The sequence below is a fragment of the Triticum aestivum genome, chromosome 6D, assembly GCF_018294505.1.
Source record: "Triticum aestivum cultivar Chinese Spring chromosome 6D, IWGSC CS RefSeq v2.1, whole genome shotgun sequence".
Classification (NCBI taxonomy): domain Eukaryota; kingdom Viridiplantae; phylum Streptophyta; class Magnoliopsida; order Poales; family Poaceae; genus Triticum; species Triticum aestivum.
Genome location: NC_057811.1, coordinates 294,849,491 through 294,856,907, shown reverse-complemented (window position 1 = coordinate 294,856,907; position 7,417 = coordinate 294,849,491). Strand labels below are relative to the sequence as shown.

Below are 7,417 nucleotides of genomic sequence, written 5' to 3'. Positions count from 1 at the left end.
GTCGGATCCGACGTGGCAACCAATTGAAAATGTCGTTGATAAGAATCAGCCCGGTCCATTTCGGTGTTTTACATGGGCCGAGCCCAACAATTCAGCCTTTCAATGTGTTTTTCCTACTTATTTTGATCAGCTACATGGGCCAAGCCCAATAGCCTTTTATCTTTCGGGCCACAGCCTTTTATAGTTTGCATTTTTTGGGCCTCGGCCTTTTCCCAGCACACTTTCAGTTTTCTTTTGTTTCTTTTCCATTTTAAAGTAGGTCTCACTAGTCAAATGGGAACCAATTACCAGGATTGTTATTTGGGTACCAAACGTCAGTTCTATACTTGTGCAATTAGATAATTTGATTCAAAAGGAGCCAATAAGGCATAATATTTCATACAACAGCCAAGCATAGTACAATTATGGTATTCAGCTATAAAATACAACTAAATATACACATAACTAGATTCACACATAACTATCTCCAATGAGCTAAAACGCATTGCCGGGTGTGTTTTTTCTTCGGGATTCTTCTTCTTAGAGCTCCTGTACACCCAACTTTTGAAGAATGAAAACCAGCATCTGCAAATAATAAATTATGAAAAGTTAGAACATAATCAAGTGAATCTGTGAATATAAAATTCTCATAACGATGAAAATTTGCTGCAGAACTTTAGATTTAACAGGAAACCATGCATATAACATTCTCATAACAGCGAAAACTGATATATATTTTGCAAATGATCAAGTACCAGCACAGTGCAAGTTAACACAACAGATGGACAGTACAACAGGTCAGGGAGCAGCAAGACACAAGCCGTATGCATTATAGGCAGTCAAACAGTTCAGGGAACAGCACACATGCATGCAATTGAAGTACGTACTAGTAGTAGTACAACATAATGCCAGGTTGGAGCAAATCATGCTTAATTAAACAATGGCAGCGGCATGGCATAATCAAATAATAATGTGTGCAAACAACTGGATATGAGTCGCACTTGATCACAGCAAAGAATGTGCTAGTAGTGTGCACTCACTAAAGAATGAATGAATCGACATTGATTTGCTGCACTGCACCATCCAAGGGGAGCTGACTTCTTCAAGGCATCAATCGTATCTGGTATATGTGAAAAAGGGTGTTACAGGATCAAAATCGCCATACCAAAAACAAATACTGCAAGCATTGCTAGAAGGAGCTTTGCAACTAACCCTGAAAATGCCCCCAGCAAGCTTTGCTAGGAGGCCCATCCCTCTGCTATAGCACCAATACAGCAGCTTGCTGCTCCTTCCGGGCTTGAGCCAGATTTTGCTGCACAACTACAGAATATGATTCAGGTGACACAACAGATTCACAGTTAAAACTTAGTAGAAACAAGTGCAGCACTTAGTAGAAACAAGCATCAATTGTAACAGGTAAGGCCCTTGGAACACACGTTAGGGCAGTAATCCATGGGATGGATTATTAGAACTATCAGTTACTGCTTACTAGAGAGATCTGCTGGCTATGGAAATAACTAGTTTCATGGTTATGATTCTATACATTTGATTGCCAACACAGCTAAAGGTATAGCTTTTGAGTTATTTCACCGAGACACTGACTATCAACAGCCTAAATCAAGCCAATTGATAACTGATATACATAGGCCACTGCCCTGAATCTTCAGCAAGAAAATAGAGAATGTTTTGAATTCACATGTTTATACATCACATAAATATTGTGGGCTCTGATAATACTACGGAATCTGCCAAGTTTAGTAATAACCGGTTGGTGTTGCCTCGAATAGGATTCAGCTAAAAGAAACACCCGAAGAATGAGCTTCAGACAGGGAGGAAGGATTAGACAGATGATACCTAGACAAAATACTTGAGCACGATGCCGGGGACGGTGTCCCCGCGACGAGCGGCGCGCGAGAGAGCGAATCGGGCGAGGGAGGCAGCACACCAGAAGGCCCTGGTGGCCGGGTCGCCGAGGACGCGGCGCACGCCCCAGGGCGCACGAAAGGCGGCCTCCAGCACGGCGCGGTCAGAGGCGACGGCGCGGCAGAGGCGGCAGACGCAGGCCGCCCGCGCGACGTTCGCGAGTGGGAGCCGGTGCAGGGCCGTCACAGATCCCAGGTCCTCAACACTCCAGCAACAGCAATCCAGGGTCTTCTTCTCCTACTCGTTCTTTTTCTCCTGGGCTTACTCCTTCTCCTGGGCGTGCTCCTTCTTCTCCTACAATAGCAGCAACAGCAGGTTAATGACAACAGCAGCAGCTCAATAACAACAGCATCAACTCCCGGGAATGCTTTAGTTTAGTCCATTTCTTTTATCAACAACTTATCCTAAGGATGACGTGCTATCAAACTTTGGAAAATATTTCTTTTATCAACAACTTATCCTAAGGACGACGTGCTATTGAACTTTGGAAAATACAGTATGAATATGACAACATCAACAACAAGTCCTACACTAAACTAAGCAATCATGATTTCTAACAATAGCAATCATCATCAGCAAGTCCTAATTTAACAGCAGCAAAGAGAAGAAGAGAAGATAGGAAAATAGAAGAAAAGAGATGAGAAGTTTATGTTAATGAAAGAGAATTACTCATCTTTTCAAATGAATCAAATGAATAGCTCCACACTGCATGTTTAATTAAAGTAACTAAAAATGTTTTAGTTAATTTAAATTAATAGAAAAAGGGCTATGCTACTAATCAGTTAACAGAAAAAGGTTTTATTTAAAGTAACTGAAAAAGATTTCAGTTAATTGAAGATAGATTAAATTTACTCTAAGTATTTAGAAGCTTAGTTACAGAATTAGGAGTAGAAGTTGTTACAGGCTAGTAGCAGTAGCTTCAAATTTACAACTTCATTTCAGATAAATTTACAACTTCATTTCAGAATTAGGAGTACAACTTCATTTCAAATTTACAACTTCATTTCACTGAATCCAGTGTTACAGGCTAGCAGTAGTAGCAAGGGAACTGCAAGATTAACAATGCTATAGAAAATCAACAAGCTACAGAATATCACAACTGAGGGGATTAACAAAGCTACAAATCCCAGGAAATATCTACTAGCACAGTTAACCAGAACAATTACAAACAACAGAGGAAATCATGAATGTGTAAATGCATGAATGGTTCTTTAGATCAACTTTAAAGCTAGCAGCAAGCATGTTTAGACAACTTAACACATTAGTAATATTGCCAGCAATATTGTTGGAAGCATAAGAGAATCTGAAGCTTCAGCTTCAACATTAGTAATATTGCCAGCAATATTCACAGCTTCAGCATCCTGTTCTGCATGTGGATGATGTTGGTACACACTCCATTCATGAAGTCCTGAGAGTGTGATATCACAAGTATATTGTCAAATTTCTTGAGTGTTTCTTCCAGCCACACACATGCCTCAAGATCTGCAAATGTTGCCACAGAATGCCAGCAATATTGTTATTAGTTCACAGACAAAAGCATATTTATTTATTTGGCTTCAGAAGACATTTTTTACTGGTTACTATATTATCTCAGTCATTGTCAGCTCAAACATGTCTTAGTTTTTTCAGAGAAAATAGGCAGGAATTAAGACCCAAATGTGCATGTATAACCAAAACCTATAACAACCTGAAGCTATCAGAATAAATCATAGAGGCTGGTCGAACTAATTGGCGCACTCAAACGATACAAGAGAGCGGCCCGGTGAACAACTAAGCAAGCATACACCGCAAGTAAAACTACATCACTAATATTATGTAATTAACTGGAAGCTCTTGTTCATCATACCAGTACAAATAGAATGCCTATCTCGTTCAACACTGGTGTAACAGCAGTAGCAAATTCAGTCAAGCATTTGAGTAAGTAAAAGATGTAGATCAACAGGGAATCAAACTAGTTCAGAGAAGGGATTTTTACATCTGTGCCCCTGGTTCCTTAGCTCTACTCATCCATCCCCACGCTCTTAACTTTTGCTCAGTTTTCCCCACTCCCTTGCCCGAAACCCTCAGAAGAGGTCACAACAGACGTTGCCGTCGGGTTAGTGCTTTGACCGTTAACTCTGAAAAGTGGGGCCGCGTTGGGGGTGTAGCTGTTCGACCGTTGGGCCGTGGTTTCGTTGGGCCGTCCCTTGCATTAAACGCCTGCGCACGCCGCCATGACAGAAGCCTGCTATGCATGCACCCAACAAGCCTGTCTGCATGCGTCGATGCGCCGACCGAGCCTGCATGCGCTGATGCATGCCGCCACGATGCACTGACCGAGCCGCTTTCGTGCACGCCAGCCTCCACGGATGCAGCGACGGTCGCTGCCGCTGGCTCCTCTCTTCTCGCACACTTGTCTCCTCGATTTAGAGCATCATTTTTTATGATCAGTTGCAGCCTTTTCGATCCACTCGCACCTGCACCCGTTTTGCTACGACAAATAAATTGAACAAATATGTTGTGGCTGCATGCACTAGCTAGGTGGCTACATATTTCTGGCTTGTGTAAGAAAAGAAGGGTTCGTTGTGGCTGCATGCACTAGGTGGTTACTAACAAAGCGAGCTCTCTAAGAAAACAATCAACATACATGTAGATAGGGCCAACAAGCCCATAGCACATCACATAGTTGAAACTAGGAAGAACTTCATAATAGAATAGATAGAAAACTTAATAATTGAACTTGATAAAAGGGCCAACAAGCCCATAGCATCTCTCACATAGTTCAATGAGATTACAACATAACATAACATGGACTCAAAAAAATATATAGAGGGTTTAGAACCCTAGACGCCACCTTCTCCACCTCGCTCTTCCTCCGGGCGCCCTTCACTGCTCCTCCGGGGCGTTGTCGATGGGGTACGGAAGAGTGTGCATGCGGGACGCGGTGGGGAAGATGTTGGTGTACTCCGTGAACATGTTGTGGGTGGTGAAAGCGATGAACTCGCAACCACACCAAAACACCCGGCCGAGGAGGTAGAAGGCGTCAGATGTGTTGGTGAAGTGGGCAAGGAGAGCAACCACCACCCCATTTTGGATGACCTCCTCGACACGGAACATCCTTGGAGATCCCTGCGGGAGGTGGTGGTAACCGGACGCGAGGAAGAACTCGGTGAAGTTCCTTGCGGTCCTCGACCTTGATATTGCCCACACACGTAGTGTGTGCTCAACGTACACGCCAGGAGGGTAGAGCCTCTTCGGCACGGTGGGTGGGAAGTGGTAGGTTGGTCCGGTGTACTGCATGGCTGAGGATGTGCTAGAAGAAGGAGAAGTGGTCGAAGAGCAAGAAGGGCAGACGGCAGAGAGGATGGGAGATGGATGAGAGATGGCAGAGGCAGAGGGTGGCTTAAATAGCCGTAGTGCTACGTGTTATTTGGCCGTGGCAATAACGAGGTCAAATATGAAGTAACCCATTTTCAAACCCCCCGCAGCATCGGGAGTGTACGCGCGTGGGAAACGGTGGTTTGAAAAAGAAGAAGAAAAAGAAGCTAATTGCACGCGTGGGAATCCGTGGTCATATATATTATATGAACAAAAAGAGACAATTTTTGAGTAGTTTGTGGCCATTTTGCATGATAAAAATAAATTTGGCCCTTAAAATTTTGGTCATTTGCTACGCAATGTCAATTGTTTTCAAACGATGCAAAAATACAGAGCCAACACGTTCACAAAAAACAGAGCAAACGATGCAAAAAAAATTGACGCAATTCTACGGCCCAACCAGAGCTTGGTTTCCTTTTGGGCCCAATAACAACATTTTTTCGAGGAGTCAGTGGTGGGCGAGCAGCCGAGCACAACCAATAGGATCACCTCTCGCGGATCGCCCCACGACCGGATCGGCGCCCGCACCTGGGGCGCCTCCTTCCATCGCATAGGAAAGCGCGCCCGGCGCCCTTCTCGGGCAGGGCTCGGGGGCTCTCTTCTGGAGGGCCTCAGACCTCGCCAACATCACGAGGGAGGCACTCGGGCACCATCTGAAGGCGTGCTTTGTGGCATGTCACCCTCAGGAGGACACAAGACGAGGAGCGCCCAGCGCTCAGGAGTTCATTACCAGGACCACCCAGGAGCTGCAAGATGCGAGAGCCATGCGCGACGATCGCCGTTCACCTGGCGCAGCCTCCCATCCAGGCGAGGATGCTGGGCTACGCGTATGGATCGACGTCCCAGGGCTCAACAGGGTCGCGTCTCAGGAGCCCTTCTGGCCTTCGCGCGTGGGACGCTGCGAGGGCCCACCGCACAACTACGTTCGCATGCCTTTTGGCCTGTCGAGTGTGGCGTCTGCCTATCAGCGCAACTTGCGGCGCGCCATGCCGACTCAGGAGGCCAGGCACCACACCGTCCTGGCGGAGATGGAGACGGTCCTCAAGGAACCGCTTGGGCCCCCAGAGCCTCCCGAGGCCCAGGGCCCCGGTGGCTCGTGAGGAGCGACCCCTTCGCCGCGTACCTTCAGCTGCCCCAACATCCCTTCATCAACAGAACCAGGTGACATTTTGCAAGTTTATTTAGCTGGGAGCGCCCCCCCGGGCTTCATCATTCCCAGGCCGCGTGGGTCCGTCCCTGTGGCATGTATCCCTTTTTGTCTTTAGCTTACCTCGCTAGGGGCGCCCCTCGGGCTGCATCATCCCCAAGCCGCTCGGGCCTGACCCAGTGGCATGTATCTTCCCTGCATTTACCTAAGCCAGTTTGCTTTCCATGCTTAATCTACCTATGACCATGATCTGCTTGATTCTCACCCGTCACGGGGGCTACTCACGCTGGCACGACGCTTGTGCTCGGGTTCGTCCCTGCAACATCGACAAACCTGAGCGGTCGAGCTCTGGCTCGCGGCATGCCCCACGCACGTCACCTCAGCAGGCCCTCAGTGCCTTCATCTCCTCCCAGAGCGACCAGCGGTAGACTGGCAACCGTAATGGCAAACTGTGTCTCTCCTTGTGCTGGCTTGCAGGAATCTCCTGAAGGTGACAGCAGGCGGGACTGCGAGCTCCCTTTTCTCCCATGCAATCCGCTTGCTGATGACCCACAAGTATAGGGGATCTATCATAGTCCCTTCGATAAGTAAGAGTGTCGAACCCAACGAGGAGCAGAAGGAAATGATAAGCGGTTTTCAGCAAGGTATTCTCTACAAGCACTGAAATTATAGGTAACAGATAGTTTTGTGATAAGGTAATTTGTAACGAGCAACAAGTAACAAAAGTAAATAAAGTGCAGCAAGATGGCCCAATCTTTTTTGTAGTAAAGGACAAACCTGGACAATTTCTTATATGAAGGAAAATGCTCCCGAGGACACATGGGAATTATCGTCAAGCTAGTTTTCATCATGTTCATATGATTCGCGTTCGGTACTTTGATAATTTGATATGTGGGTGGACCGGTGCTTGGATGTTGTCCTTACTTGAACAAGCATCCCACTTATGATTAACTCCTACTGCAAGCATCCGCAACTACAAAAGAAGTATTAAGGTAAACCTAACCATAGCAT

At 46.2% G+C, this 7,417-nt stretch overlaps 1 long non-coding RNA gene across 1 annotated transcript; it reads right to left on the bottom strand.

Annotated features, from left to right (window-relative positions):
• Positions 1-333: 333 nt before the first annotated feature.
• LOC123141503 (uncharacterized) lies at positions 334-2,292 on the bottom strand. The gene is made up of 4 exons (XR_006470335.1): positions 1,834-2,292; positions 1,192-1,299; positions 1,020-1,099; positions 334-564 (listed from the first exon to the last, which is right to left on the bottom strand). It is a non-coding gene; the product is annotated as an uncharacterized lncRNA (long non-coding RNA).
• Between the last annotated feature and the right edge of the window lie 5,125 nt (positions 2,293-7,417).